This window comes from Thunnus maccoyii, chromosome 14, assembly GCF_910596095.1.
Source record: "Thunnus maccoyii chromosome 14, fThuMac1.1, whole genome shotgun sequence".
NCBI lineage: Eukaryota > Metazoa > Chordata > Actinopteri > Scombriformes > Scombridae > Thunnus > Thunnus maccoyii.
Genome location: NC_056546.1, coordinates 17,194,500 through 17,210,316, shown reverse-complemented (window position 1 = coordinate 17,210,316; position 15,817 = coordinate 17,194,500). Strand labels below are relative to the sequence as shown.

Sequence of the window (15,817 nt, the reverse complement as noted above, 5' to 3'; positions counted from 1 at the left end):
CCAGGGAAACCGCAAAATATTCCACCGCTGTGGTGTTCCAAAGAATTTTGATAAATTATTCCCTTTTCTAGGGAAAAAACTGCCGGAGAAAGTCAGCGAATGTGCATTATCCAAAGGCCAGTGAGCACATTTAGTGAGTAAATGCCATGTGTAAATGGCTCTACCACGCGTCCCCTGTACCCCTGCCATGCCATTTCAGTTCTGAAAGGGGAGAGAAGAAATGAGCCCTTATTTCCCTTCAGGCCAATGGAAGCTGGCAGACTGGTCAGGTGACTCCATGATTGGCATCTTAGTGGGCTTGGAATGCAGATTACCATTACAGCTGAGAGGAACGGCAGGTATTTGTTCTTACAACTCAAATGGATGTGCAGTTGTTGACTGAATGTTTGCTGCTGACATTTACTTGTATTTGGATTCATGTGTGCATGATGCACCACTTTACTCAAGGGTGCACAAAAAGATTAAGTAATGTTCAAGTATTTAATATTTAATGAGTTTTATTTATTTGCTCAGTCTGTGACTACTACATAGCAGAATACTAACAATTTCTTGGTGAAACACATTGGGTTTTTTGCCATCTTTGCTGTAGTTCAAAGACACAAACATGCACATCAACGTGGGCAAAACAGTGAGCACAAAATGTGGAAAATGTCACAAATAACCCCTTGCTAGACAATATTGATACTTGCCCCGAGAGCACTTTTCTGCTCACACATTTCGCCACTTAACAAAGAAAGTTTAACAAACAGACAACCTCCTAAAAGCTAGTATGTGACAAGAGGATTCTCTTTATCCGCAGAAATCTGCACTGGCAGAGCTCCAGTCTCAACAACCCACAGTTATTCCTCTCTGTATTTCACAGGCCAGTGACCAGCCACCACTTTCATCTGTGAAAGCAGCTGCTATTTGTTCCCTCTTTCCACTCTTCCTCATCCACGACCCCATTCTCTCCATATATAATAGTCGCCTCTCCTCTGCAGAACATGTAGCTTCCCTTCCCTACAGCTCGTTTATCAAGAGGAGGGGGATGCCTCCATTCTACGGGCTTCCCAGGGGAGGGGAAAGGGGGATGAGAGGGAGGGAGAGGAGAACTGTTGATGGTGAAAGGATGGTGGACTTCAAACTCAGGGTGGCTGTGGCTCAGTGGAATAAAGAAGACAGAGACTGATGAGGAGTTTGTGGATCTTTGTAAAGGTGGAGGGTCTCAGAATGTTGTTAAAAGATCACAAGCTCAGAAATACAAATTACAGCCTCATTTTTCCCTGCTTGTATTTTCAGTTTGTGATTTTTCACTGCACCCTGTGTTCGTAGCTCATGCTTAATTGATTGGATTGTTTACACCTGTGCATACCCTAATTGATCGGACAGGCATTTTGCAAGGACCAATCCCTGCACAGCCCCCAGTGGCAATGGACCTGTAGGGAGGCCGGAGAGTTAGAACCTGTTGTCCACATGTTCCAGATAAATAACAGTCAGCAGCAGTATAACACTATCAGTTGAATGCTGCTTTAAGCATTTCTGTCTTATAAAGTTGTTTTTGCTAACATGTTAGCAAACTTAAACATCCAGCAGACACAGAGCAACATTAACATTCATTTGAAGTTTTGCTTCTGGCCAAGTGACAAATGTAAGTTCAATATTCTCTTGCCTTTTAGCTCCATCTTGAGCCGTGTCAAACTCCTGAGAAAAATATCTCTCTGTGACTGACCCATCTTTTATAGTCTATCGATTCATTGTGATAAAACTGATTAGCGGAGCTTAAAGGAAATTAATTCCGTAGTTGTGGACTTAAAATACTGAAGACTAAAACACACTATACAACACTGACGTAAAGCACAAATGATCAAAAACTTTATCTCTGATGCCTGTTGGAATTTCTGCTCCCCCTTTGTTGTCTCTCTTTCAAAAAAATACCCAGCTTTTTGCAGAATGCCACATGCCAACTTGCTAAAATGATTGGTCAGGAGAATACAGTAGTCCCTTGATACTGGTAGAAACATACTGACCATCCACACACAGATATACACCCTTGTTACTCAGTTTTGTGTTGTGTCTCGCATGTCTGTTTATGGTCTAAAAATATATTTCTCTCACTTTTCGTGTGTGGGAGCATTTTTCACTAAGTTGACCACAATGTCCAGGAGACCAGCCTGAGTGCAAAAAAAAAAAAAAAAAAAAAAATTCAGTGCAAACTGATGCCAAACCTGTGTCTGGAATAGACATAATGCAAATATCTCATTTCCTTTCTCTCTGCCATTTAAGCTTGTCTTGCGTGAAATATATCAAAATGTCACCCTTGCCTCTTTCGTGTTCACTCCTTTCCTTTTGTCTGTCATTCATTCATAACCTCACGTTCTGCCTCTTTATGACTCCTGATGTGCTCTTTTCTCTTCAGCTCTTGCTTTCTAATTTCCCTCTCTATCCTCCTGATACCTTCCTTGTAACACTATTCTCTTTCATTTGCTCATTCCTATTCTCCTTTTCTCCCCTATCTGTTCCCCTGTCTTCCAGCATCAGACCAAGGGTCAGCGCCAAAGGGAATGCTGTCCGGCTTTAGATGAAACTAACTCAATTAGGCGGTCTTGCCTTTCTGTATTTGTAGCTTTGCGTTATCCGTATCATCCTTTAATGTCTTCTTATTTTGTGTCTGTCTTGTTTAATTTGTTTAGTCTTATTAATGTATTGTGGTACAGGGGGAAAAGGTCCCCTTTTTAGAAATTAACTGTGGAAATAAAGTTTTAGCCCTGCAAGAATTTGGATTGTTTCCAGAGAGCAAATGAATTACTACAATGCAGGAACTTAAATTAAACCTCCATGGCGACAGCCTGAATTAGGTTGTAGCTGTGTAGGAGAAATGGTTGGTGCAGCTAATGATCGGTCAAGTTCATTTGAAAGCCACACCTTCTCCTCTGAACTGGCTGGTCACATGAAAATATCCTAAAATAGCTTTGTTTTCCATTATTTTCCTGTCTTTCACTGAAATATTTTCAGACAGCAGCCAGACTACTTATGATGCAATTCATTCACTGCAGCCAGGGGACTAAATATAAATAGCACCAAAGCACTGCTGCAGCATCATTAGCTCAGCTATGATTAACTGCTACTACCACTCATTGTTTACATACAAATAGATTTATACCTCTTATTATTATGGAACACTTTGATTTGGTAAATGATACTTGCAAAGTCACTTTGTCTCTCATTAGAAGTAGAAGTATTAGAGACAAGAGAAAGATGCTAAGTTGACTGAGTCTTTAAGGAGTCTTTAAACGTGACGCATTGATGAATAATGTTTGAACCCACCTCCACTCACACTTTTCAGATGTCAGAAAAATGAATTGGGAAGGCTGTGTCTGACAATTTTTGTAACTTTCTGAATGTGGAAATTCAACAAGCATGTTCACTTTATGCAATGTTTGGTCGGTTGTGTGTAGCAGTTCAGACTTTTGCCTTTAGAAGTTGTTGGACGGCACTTTGTCAAACCTCTTTGTTGGATGATATGTGCAAAAAAGGAAACAAAGTCTTTTTTTAAAAATTATTTTAAAGGTGAAAATTTCATGTTTTTGTCACTTCAGGAATTGGGCATCCATATCACTTTTGTAAACTGGATTCTGTGTTCTGGGACAAAAACATTATTTTGATCACTCCTTCTCATCTCAGTCTAATTGAAAATTATTAAATGCAGTAACATTGAACCCTTACTTCCCCAAACCTCAATATCCTACACATTCCCATCTACTGTATCACATAATCAGCAACACAGACTGGCAAGAATGTCTGATGTAACAGATACAGTATATTCCAAATGACTTGGTAGTTGGATTTATCTCTTAAAGCATTTTAAAGAGACTATACAAAGATTTTCATATATTACATATACTGTATGTGTCTTACTGTATGCATAACACCCATATGTATGCAGTATTGTCTAGGCCACCTTACATAAAATAGTTTTGAGATTTAGAGGGAAATTGTGATGTTAAGCCTGTTCACATTTAGAATTTTAATCTCATAAACAACATAGTCCCAAGGTGACGTGTACTCTAACAAAAACAAATGTTCTTTGAATGTAATATTTTAGCTTTTCCAGGTTAAGCTCTACTCCCTTAAGCTCTATCTTTCCATCATGGCTCTGTCCCATTGCTGCACGTTGTATGACTTTGACCTTCAGCTTCACTGCAAGCAGGGAAGTAGCTGTGCTCTGCCCTCAGACACAGTGGGAGGATTAATCTACACACCTTCATGACTGATTTCACGCTAGATTAGAGAATTTCATCCACTGCATCCTCTCCACCCCTTATCCCTTGTTTCTCTGCTGAGGTGGAGGGTGAGGAACTTCAGCCACCCTGGGATTAGGAGCACAGTCTCTATTATGTAATGCCTGCACCTGCGTGCATGTGAGTGCATGTATGTGGACATTCATGTTTGTCTTACACGGGTCTTTGAACATTTAAGGATGTGTGTGTGTGTATGTGTGTGTTAGATGAGTACTATACTGTATATACTGTAAGTCTGTATGTGTGAGTGCGCAGGTGTGCCCTAGCAAATCTAATCCTCTGGAGAAAACTCTCTGAAGGTCTGATTTATTTGTGGAGTAGATTCATCTTCTGGATGGCACATCTGCTTCTGTGCCTATAGGGCACTGTGCACACTCAGGATTTGTTGGCCCTGTGCTATGCAAACGCAATGAGTATGCGTGTTCAGTGCCTGTGTGTAGAAAGAGTGAAAGCCCTGCCTAACTGTAATTGCGCGTGTGTGCAGCTCAGCCCGGCTCGCCTCAAACCTTTCAACGTGGGTGAGATTGAACCTGACTCATCAATATTTGCTAAATATAGAAACAGTGAGCCGTAATCTAGCAAATACTGTACATAAACTGGGGCTTTAAACCCTGAGGATCATTTGAGTAGTAGCAAATCATTTGTGAGGGGAAAGTTCCTGTTTCCTCTTGCTTGATATTTAAGTTATACAAGAGCCATGTTTCTGATTTACAATCAGTGATGATTGTCTTGTGTGAGTGTAGATGTGTGTGTGTGTATGTGTGTGGGAATGCCTGTGTGTACAGTATGTGTCACTTTGAGTGCTGTTGCATGTTTGCGTGGGGGATCTTTTCTGACACGTTTCTTGTGCTGTCAAAGCATATTGTGTGTGAGTGATTACCTGTCATCGCAAGCCTTGAGCCTCTTCTTACTCCCTAATCACGCTACTGCTGTTGCATTTCCATCGCTCTCCCACTCTGTCTTTCTTTTTCACCCCTGCCATCCCTCTTTCTCTCCCTCTTGTCTTTTATTTCTCCCTCTTTCTTATTCCTCTGCTTCTCTTTGATTCTATGTATCCTGTCAGAAAGGTGATATCAGGGTCTTAAGGTTAGTGATTTTCTTTGATCTGTTTATTTTATTTATTTTCTCATTTCATTTCAACCCCCAAAGGCATTCAACCATGAAACAACTAGTGTAGGTCTTCATGAAATCCCTGCCAGGCCTGGCTACAGCTTATATTTGTAAAACATGTAACAACCACAGGTCCAGAGGTTGTGCTGATGATGACAGGTCTGCTCACGGTCTCCCTCCGCTTAGGCCGTGCATATTACTGAAAAACTGACTGAAAAACAGCCTGGTTCTTTTCATTTGTTTGGAGCATGCTGTGCACAGTGTGGGATGACGGCACTTTGTCCCCTTGCTTTTTGAACTGTTCAGTCTTATTTTCAATACTCATTTCTACTTGATTTATTCTTTTTCTCAATTTTCTTTTATAGCATACTCGCAGGATGATGATTCAGAGTTGATATATATACTAAACTATGTACTGAGTTTGATTCATGTTTCCAGAAACCTTGTTTCCACTTCTCTTTGTCTATATTGTTGGCTTGGAAATTGCTGTGCAAGGGCGCTGTTTATGTTGCATCTGCATTATGAGAACAAACAGCCTCAGCTTTGCTTCCCCAATCAGACATAAATATCTGCAGCTAATGGGAGGCAGTACAGTGACATGGGTGTATTGATTGTAAGGACCGCCCCTCAATGCAACACAGTTCCCACAAAACCCTGGCTGCTTTGACTAATAAGTCTGAATCTCATTATTGTGTGTTTGCGTGTGTGTGTGTGTGCACATGCGTACCTGTACTCTCTAAAGTTCAGTGTCATTAGTCTAAAATCAGTCAAAATGAGAATTTATTTACCTTTGACCAGAGTAAAACAGTAAAGTGTGTGTTTATAAGTACTTTTGACCATGCCATCTGTGCCAGGTTGCCAGACAGGTCACCCTCATGCCAGGTGGTAAGAGGGCTGTCTTTAATAACTGACAAATTATGTGTGTGTGTGTTTGTCGTGATTTCGTGATTGACAGTGCCACTGATGCTCTGTGACATCTTGTTATTGTCTGCTGGGTAAAAACTGTCACCATCTGTGTTGGAAAGGCCCAGGTCAGTGATTTACTTTAATGCTTTGTTAATGCAGTTCCACTTAATGAATGTGCTGATGATGGGAGAAACTCTGACTCATTAAGTATCTGGCAGAATACTGAAGAGCAGTAAAGACCTGTAGTCTTCTAGTCTTTGCATGTGGTATCCTGCGTGTGTGTTTTGGTTATTGCACACTAAGTTATGAACATTTTTATCATGAGAAGAAGTTCTTGCTCTTGAAGCACGCAAAGCCAACTTCACCGCAGTTACAGTTGTGTTAAAGGAGACATATCATGCTTTTTGTGATTTTCTGTCATTTATATACTGTTATGATGTTAGATGTCTGTTAAACATGATCAAAGTTCCAAAACTTGGGGTGAACGTATGTAAAATGCTCCCTGCAAGTCAAAATCAAGGGCTTCAGCCAGTGCTTAAGTCCGCATTTGCATTATTACCTCTACTTCCTCCTCAAGCTGATTGTTCGTGCATGTCCACAAATGGCTGTTCCATGTTTTTCCATGAGTTGTTCACATTGCCCACACACATATTTTGGATTGGATTTGGGCTCAAACATATACGGATGTATTTGAGAAGCTGACATTTCATGTAAAGAGTGAGAAAATCTACTACTATTGTTTGTTTACGTAGCCTCTGGTTGTGATTCAACAGTAAATCTCATTGAATTTCAAATACTCACTTTAAAATGATAGCCGCTGTTACGGTGGAATGTATTCTTGCTGTCAATGTCCTTTATCTGTATGTAAATATGCCTTCTAGTACACTGTTATGTTTGTTACATCTGCTGTGGTCTGCTTTAAAGATTAGCTACTGATTGTCTCACAGCTTCCTTACTAAACCAACCATGCTGTCAGAAATGAGAGCACTGCAATTGTGTGTGTTGGTAGTCCATAAAATATCTGTTGCCTAGTTTATACACTCACAGTCAGGAATCAGCTACACCATAATTGTTAAACTTTTTTAAGGGTTTGTTTACTGCATTTTAAAGGGTCTATTAATATTTTCCTCCTGTACCATAGCATTTTGGGATGGCTTTGCTGTGCTGCAAGCTATGACACTAAACAGTGAATAATACCCATCCTGTCTTCTTGTATTTCGTTTATCACCATGTAGTGAGGGCCACCCTGTATATCTGAACCACACCTCACTATCTTCTTCAATCTATGTGGCCATGTGGCACTAAGCTGGTGGTTAGGTGACAGAGATGGGGTGAGCTCCAGTGAAGCATCCCTGTTTGATGATAACTCTGCCCTCTGGGAGGAAACAGCAGGAAGGCTGAGACAGCTTGGTTCTTGCACTGCTCCCCTCTCAACAGGTAAAAGGGGAGCGTTGAGTCGAATGCTGATGGACTGGAGGGATATTGTGTGAGGCTAGAAATGGCAAAAGGAAATACCTGACAAAAAATGAAATCCTTGGGGAATTTGTACAATCACAAAAAGGTCAGATTATCAAAATATTGTTCTTGACTTATTTAATATTTGTTTAAAAATTCATTTGGCGTCAGCTTTACAATGGAACCTCTCAACTAGTGAAGGATTTATGAGTGCCAGTGGGATGTGAAAAATGTCTCCTTCACCTTGCCAATTGTATCCCACACATCCCATGTGTATTCTTTATTGCGAGGTCATTATAAGGCAGAACACACACACAAACACACACACACACTCTGCCAGCCGACATTTAAGGACAGATGGAAGCCTTGGGGCAGAAGTTTACTTGCATTCAGACAATAGATGGGGAATCTATTTTCATTCCCTTGTGTTGATTAGGGACACGACTCGCATAAATTAAAGTGATGACACTTCACTAGTTTATAATCGTATCGACCACACAGAGTAAATGCCAGTCTTAAGTGGGATGACACACAGAGATGGAGGCTTTATGGATGGCAAAGCACATTGATTATGGTGCACACTGATCTTTCAATCAATAAACCACAAAGAAGTTTGGAGCTGTGTAGTTTACAAAGAATAATGGATAAATGCAAATTGGAAAGCATATACATAAATGAATTTCTAATGCAAGAGGAAAAAGACGTCTGTAGTCCTGGTGTCAGGAAAAATGTGGTTTAATTTCAATCCTAAAAGAAGTTGTGATGCTTAGAGAGAGCTATAGTTGAGTGTTCAGACTTCATTTAGCACAGGTTTATGGTTAAGCCTCAGGGTAATGTTAACAGCTGCAACACATCTTGGCCTTTTACACTAAAATAACCAGAAAGCCTCACTCAGACTTGCATCATTTGTCTTATCCATCACAGTAAATATGCTACACAGACACTTGCCTGGCCACACCTGATGATTTCATGCTTTGACTGCTCAGTGTGTCAGTGCGCATGCTTGTGCTTACTGTCGCTGTATGTATACCGTGCAGAAGGTTATCGCAGTGCTACATATGTACCGTGTTAGGAGATCAGTGGTGTGCTTCAGTAACTGACATAATGAGTAACTATAGTTGGTAGTTTATTCTTGTCTCAGGTGCTGCTTCATGCACGGCTGCCTCTGTGAGTCAAGATAGAGCTTAGATAACCTCATATTTTGAGAGAAATAAAATGTACACTGCATTCTCTCGTGCTTAGCACAATAACAGCCTCCAGTGTCTCCAGTTTTGTCTTATGACCGTATGACATACAGTATTACTCAAAGTAAGTCAGTGTAAGGATGTTGTTGGAAAATTCAACCTTGTTCATCTACATCCTGTTGAAAAGTTGTCTTGCTGAAAGGACACAGAAGGGGATAACACTTTGTCTGTTTATGAGCCCAACGGTCCAGGTACTAATTTCTCTAACTTACCGTATTTCAAAGAACTAATACAGTAAAACTTAATTTCTTTACTCTTTGCCAAAAAAGCAAAGCATTATGTCTTGCCTCTTCCAGTGTTTTCCTCTTGTTTTTCTCCTGTGTTTGTTCCCTGTGGTTTTCTGCATCCTAAGATAGTGTGTCAAGCAAATGTCCTTCACTTGACAGTTTGTGTCCTCAATCAGGCACTCAGTCTGTCCCCATTGCGTGACCACCCTATTTAGCCTAACTACCTCATTTAGTCTCATGATCTTATTAGCTTTCCTTGCACTTGTGTAAGAATCTACCTGTTTGTTTGTACCTGTCACAGAGACACTAGTAAAGACTTGTATTCCTGCCTCCATGTAGTGGTTTCATCTTGACTGTATGTAGATGTCTTTCATAGTTTAGTATGATTTCATTAGGCCTGTAAAGATTCTTTTTAATTATTGATATGTTGATGATTTTTAGCAATGAAATGTGAAAAATTGTTAAAAATGCCACTTCAGAGAGCCCAGTGCGACACCTTCAAAGCTGTGTCCAACCAACAGTCCAAAACCCAAAGATATGAAATTTTATATGACAATTTTAACCACAGAAAAGCAGCAATGCTTCACATTTGAGAAGCTAGAATCAGGAAATCTTTGCTGCATTTGATACATTTTTGTACATATATACATACAATATCCTATTATACATAGGAAACTCATCTTCAGCCACATCACGACACACACACATGCACATGGAGAGACAAGCTCAGCCTATCTCTCTTGTGTGCTTATCGGCCTCTCTTCCCACGTGGTACTGTATTTAAAAAGGACTCTTTTCTGTGTCTCTCTGCCATTAAATGGTGTTCTGACCTACGTCTGACCTCTTTATCTGCGATTCTTTACCCTTCTTGAGGCAGTGTGCGTATATGTGTGTGTGTGTCTTGTCTCATCAGTGCTTATCCATTTGCACATCTCAGTTTGACCCAAGCAGAGTGCTGTGTGTGTGTGTGCGTGGGTGCATGCGTGCGTGCGTGTATGTATGTGTGTATGTGTGTGTGTGCTCCCTTAACTCATCTTTCATTCCAAGGCTCATTCACTACACTTGGCTGATTGTGCATTGTTTAGGTTCTGGTTTGAGCCACATCTCTATACACTAAATCACAGTGACATCAACACTCATTACTCGGAGTATTCAGCATTATTCTGTGGCGGCTTGGCCCTGCTGAGAAAGACGGGGGTTTGCCAAGATTAGTGGTAAAAGTTCTTCCTGTCAACGATGTGTGGTGAATAAAGCAGAGGCTAATCCTACCTCCATAGCTGTTGGCTAGATGGCCATTTATGGGTGGTTTGGCTGTGTTCTGTTTCCATCTCCTCTGTTAATCCGCAGGCAGCTGAAGTATATACACAAACAAACCGGCACATTCACTGGCTTCCGAGCTCAGCCTGAGCATAACGCACTCTGCTTTGAAATGCTTTTGTATTTTTTTTTTTTTAATTTGTGTGTGTTTGTGTATGTGTGTACTATATGTACACGTGCGTGTGTGCGCATACTTTGCGTACAAAGAAGTAATATCCTCCAGTATGAGTCACAGGGTGAAAATTAAAGCCTGGGATGATCCCTTCCTCAATAAGCAAACACTTCATTTTGACAGATCATTAACTAGACATTATCTTTCATTAGGCGCCTCTGCATTACTTATTTAACACCCCTAGGACACGCATGCACATACACACAAATACAGGCATAAATGAACCCCATACACACACACACACAGCTAAACCAGGGACTGATTTGATACAATGCATTTGAAACACTGCACTCAGAGCATTATCTGTGACGCTGGAATTGATACTTGCGGGAAAAATATTCTGACTGTAAAAGTCTTCATGCAGCTTGCTGTGGTTAGATTTATCTAATATATTTTGTGTTCAAATCCAATCCCTGCAGCTCCCATTCATCTCATTCATTCCTCAGTGGTATCATAGCACACCAATCACACAGTCACTTTACAGATGGTCAGAGTGATTAGATTGACAATGAGTTTTACAGGAGAGAAGTGCAGGCTGTGTTGTAAAGAGCACCCTGATAAAAAGAGGAACACACTTAAGAGCAGCATGAGAGAGGAAATCATCGCATCATGTAGTGGTAATTCAGATGCCTGTTACTCCTGTCTCTCACAGTGGACACAAGTGGAGAGAGCTAAAACTGCAGCGATGTGAGCCCACTCCCTCCTCCACAATAGTATCAGCGACTTTTGTTGCAGCATGAAAACAACCCTCTGGCGACATTAATGGGACAACACATTTTGGGGGTAGAGGCTGGGGCAGTTTCTGGCCCGCCAGACTCCATCCATCTGTCTGCTCGGCACATCAGCACTTTTCCTGTTTGCTCTCTCCATCATACCCTGCATCTACCCACCAGTCTCTGCTCTCCATCCATCTCCCTTAGCGCCTTTTTTCCCTCCCCACCCGTGCCTATAAACCCGTGCGCCTGCCTCAGCCAAGCACACCCCAGTGATCTATCAGACGGTGATTTTATGGGCTTTTCCCCCTACTGATGGCTATTTAGCTGTCCTCAACCAACCCAGGACTATTTGTTATTGTAAGTGTTTGTCCAACACATTTAAGCGGTATGCTCTGATAGCACACAGATGAAAAACGAGCACGGTTTATGGAAAGTTATGACAATTCATTGCGCCGGCAGATCAATGACACATCAGGGAAATAGAAAGTGATAATGAGATTGTTGTGAAAAGGATATTGAATAGATAACAGATGGAGAGGAAGGATGTGATGAGACGTTGAGATAAATGGGATTCACCAACATGTCTCCATATTCACCTTCTAATCAATCATATCATGATAAAAAAGGTCTCCAGACTTAAAGCTTAGCACTTTTTTCCTCACCTCCTCCTCTTTCTGGCTCTCTTTCTCTACATTGTTAACTATATCGGCACATGGAGGACTTTAACTGGATTCTGTGTGCTTGGTTGTTGTCACCGCTTCAATACACAAGCTTGCAATGCCCCAATGGAAGGACACACAAACACACCGTCACTGCTGGAAGAAGGACACAAGAAACTGTGTTACTTTCCAGCCGATGCACATTACACGTCAGTGAAATATCACTGTGAGAATAGACTGTTATACCCCCCTGGGAAACATTGGTAGGTGATTATAGTGAGGTAAGCGAGGTATATGTGTTTCCAATCATATATATTGGCTTTGAAATTTCAATAGTGTTCTCATCTGGGATGTTGGAATTGAGAACAATACAATCAGGTATCCAATAAGCAAATCTATTTGAGGTTTGTGGTTTGTAGTGCAAACAACAGCCTCTTGCTCCACTAAACACCACTTTTCATTACTCTGGGGTGGTGCAGGAGATACATGTGTAGGTCTGTGAATGCACATGTGTATACATGTGTTTTTCCACAATGTGACTCTTGAACAAAAGAAACAGAGTGAGGAGAGCAAGGAGAAATACCTTCTCTCTCTGCACACAATAAAACACTGTGACACAACCCTGTTTCATATAAATTACATTTATATACTGCTTGTTTGCAGCAGCAAATATGCTTTAAAGGATATGTAAAGCCTCACAAATTACATTTTTAATAAATATTTTGAGTTCCCCTTCCTCTCAGAAATGTGTTTTGAAATGAACAATATTTGCATATTCATAGATTAGGGATTTTTCAATGAGGGAGAAGGAGATGTAATTTTAAGGCTTTTAATGAGGTTAATGGACTTTTTTTGTGTAAAAACCATATTAGAGACAAATTATTACACAAAGCAAAGTATTTTTATGTTTCTTTAAACACGTTTGGAGGGGATCTTTAATCAGTGTATCTGCAAAGTCACTTAATACTCCCACATATGTCGGCAAAACATTCAGTGATAACTTATTTAATTTGTTTCCCCTACAATATCTGCATGTGGCACCTAAAGCAGGCTTAATGTTTTTATGGTTATGTTTAGGAAACTCAAAGCACTTTGTTAAGGTTAGAGAAACACTGATTCAAAAAAGTCAATACTGACTTGAGGAACAGGACAGAACATGTTTACTTTTTCAATATGTAATAAAACCACTGTCTCTCCCCAACCTTAATCAAAGTGTTTTAAAACCTAAACACATGTGAAGCGTGGTGTCCTCTGGCAAAGTCCTGTGCTTGGTAAAAGAATGTGAAACTTCTTGGAGTGGAAAAAAAAACATTGCTAGTGAACATAATCCAGGCAGCAATTGCGTTGTTTTCCTGAATGTGTTTGGCAAAACCTGTTAATAGTGCATGAATGTCATTCTTAAGAGACAGCTTTGCAGCGTATGACAAGGACGCTACAGCACCACAACACTCAGTTTTATAGTGCTGTGAAGGCCTTCTATAAACTCACTGCCAGGACATAAAGAGGCTTTTAAAAATGAAGGCCCACCAATATAACTTTGAGACGTTCACTGTCAGACTGTATTTGAATGAGGAATGTGGCACATAGAAGATGGATGATTTCTGTAAACACCAATTGTCTGTTGATTAACCATCATGGAGGATACTTCTAGATAATATGATCCAGCTTGAATGTGTGTGTGTGTGTGTGTGTGTTTCTCTACCTTTTTACAGAAATGACTCTGCTGTCTGGATGGAGAGAACACGTCTGCGACAAACTCTGCAAGGACACATGGAAGGAATGAAGAAGATGGCAAAAAGGGGAGAAAAAAACCAGAATAAACGGAAATGAAAATGAAGAGTGAAGTGAGTGAGTGAGTGAGAGGAGAAAGCATGCACTTTACACTCATGAGTAATTCATACAAGTTTCTATTCTGCCTGGTTTTCTTTCCTCCAGGCCAGTAAACATAAAGAGATGCAACATTATTCAGCCTGCTCTCAATAGTGTAGTACACCTAAAACACAAGCTGTATATATTGTATTGAGAGAACAAGGGAAAAGGGAGGTTATAATTTTCAAACACTCACACTGTCACAAATTCACCACCCAGATGACAGGCAAGTTCCTGCATGACTGCCCGTGTGTGTGTCACAGTCTCAGAGGGTGTCATCCCTCAAGCAAAAGGTAACGTCGGTAGCAGCAGCCCAGCTGACATCTGTCAAAAGCTATCACAGGTTTTAAATGCTCGTACCTGGGGGTCAGAGGTTGCGTTATCCCTTCTTTCCTGAGACAGCATCACTGAACAAAATAAAAACAATTACAGTCAAGTGTGATTACAGGGGAGAAAATCTGACACCTGCAGAAAGGAAATCTGTTTGTGTTTCCTGAAGGTCACAGGCTTGTCCTTCTCCCTGAATGGCGTCATCGCATCTGTAGCTTAGAGGAGGGGGGTAGAGATTTCAGAAAGATGGAGACGCAGAGAGAAAAGCGAATCAGAGTAGGGTGGGGACAGGCGGAGAGCGAAAGCGGACAGTCAGTTTGGATTAAGGTTACAGCTGTTTTGATGAGAACAGAATGAACTGGTAGTAGTAGGGTAAAATGGGAATAAACAGCTAAAAGAAAGGGAGGATGGGTAGACAAAGAGAAACCAACATTCTTTTAAACTTTAGATTTGGTTTGGAGCCAGACTGCAGCTTTGGTTATTAGAACTGTATATTAAAAAGTGAAGTTTATGGGTCTAAAGGATATACACTATAAAATAAATCCTTGCAAACATAGTGTAGTTTTGAGATTTTATGGTCAAATAATGGCATATACCTTTCATAAATTTTCTCATAGCCAAATCGTAGAACATATGGTTTAATCAAAAGTGAGTTTGGAACTGAAAACTAAGAGAAACTGAATTTTCCCAGGAGGAAATGCTCTCTGTGTGTCCAGCTGAGATGAAGTATATTTCCTTTACATCTACAAATTGCTATGTTAGTATTCATGAGCAGCATGTTTAAAAAAAAACCCAACAAACTGTCTCATTTTGCTTTTTTACATTTTGCTGTTTCACTATGCTATAATATCACCAAAAACTGCAACTGACATGTAGACCAACAAATATCATTTTTTACACTAAAATTTGATTTGCGACAGTGATTTATAAGGAAAATATAGCGATGTAAAAATGCCATATGATTACCATAACTTCAAACAACCATTAGATGTACTCCTGGAAAAATAATCTGTCCTAAATGCTGTGTCCTATTCCCAGTGGCAGAAATCAATTTAGCTTATATTACATCCTGTTACAGGCTGTTGTCTGAGCCTTCTTCTCCTTGTGCCTTGATTATTGCATTTATTATTTACTGCCCGTGGTCTGCAGTTGCATTAAGGCTTCTAACAAACACTAAACACAAAGACCATATTGCTCCATCCGTTGGCTGGATTACACTGGCTCATGATAGAGTTCAACTTCTTTAAGTTACTTTACAAAGCCTTTCAGATCTGTCAACCCAATGTGATTAAAAGTTTCCTGTTTTTTTTAATTCTCAACTTGTTTTATGTTGCATTCCTTGTCTTATCTTATCTTTGTTTTATCTTAATTTTTAGTTGTAAAGATGAATATAGACGTTCCCTTAAACCACGTCTGCAGTTGGTTTAAGTTAAACCTCACATGCGATTATCTCTAGTGGCGTTTAAGTGATTTCGACAAGACTCTAAAACACTGGGTTTTAGACTAAACTGGAAGTTTAAGCCTCAGCTTCTGAG

At 40.3% G+C, this 15,817-nt stretch overlaps 1 long non-coding RNA gene across 2 annotated transcripts; it reads left to right on the top strand.

Annotated features, from left to right (window-relative positions):
- Window positions 1–252: 252 nt before the first annotated feature.
- Window positions 253–13,920, top strand: LOC121912011. 2 transcript variants are annotated; one of them, XR_006100004.1, is made up of 3 exons: window positions 253–338; window positions 863–1,627; window positions 13,796–13,920. It is a non-coding gene; the product is annotated as an uncharacterized LOC121912011 (long non-coding RNA). The 2 variants fall into 2 exon arrangements; XR_006100003.1 differs by lacking the exon at window positions 253–338 and having other exon boundaries at window positions 399–1,627.
- The last annotated feature ends 1,897 nt before the right edge of the window (window positions 13,921–15,817 follow it).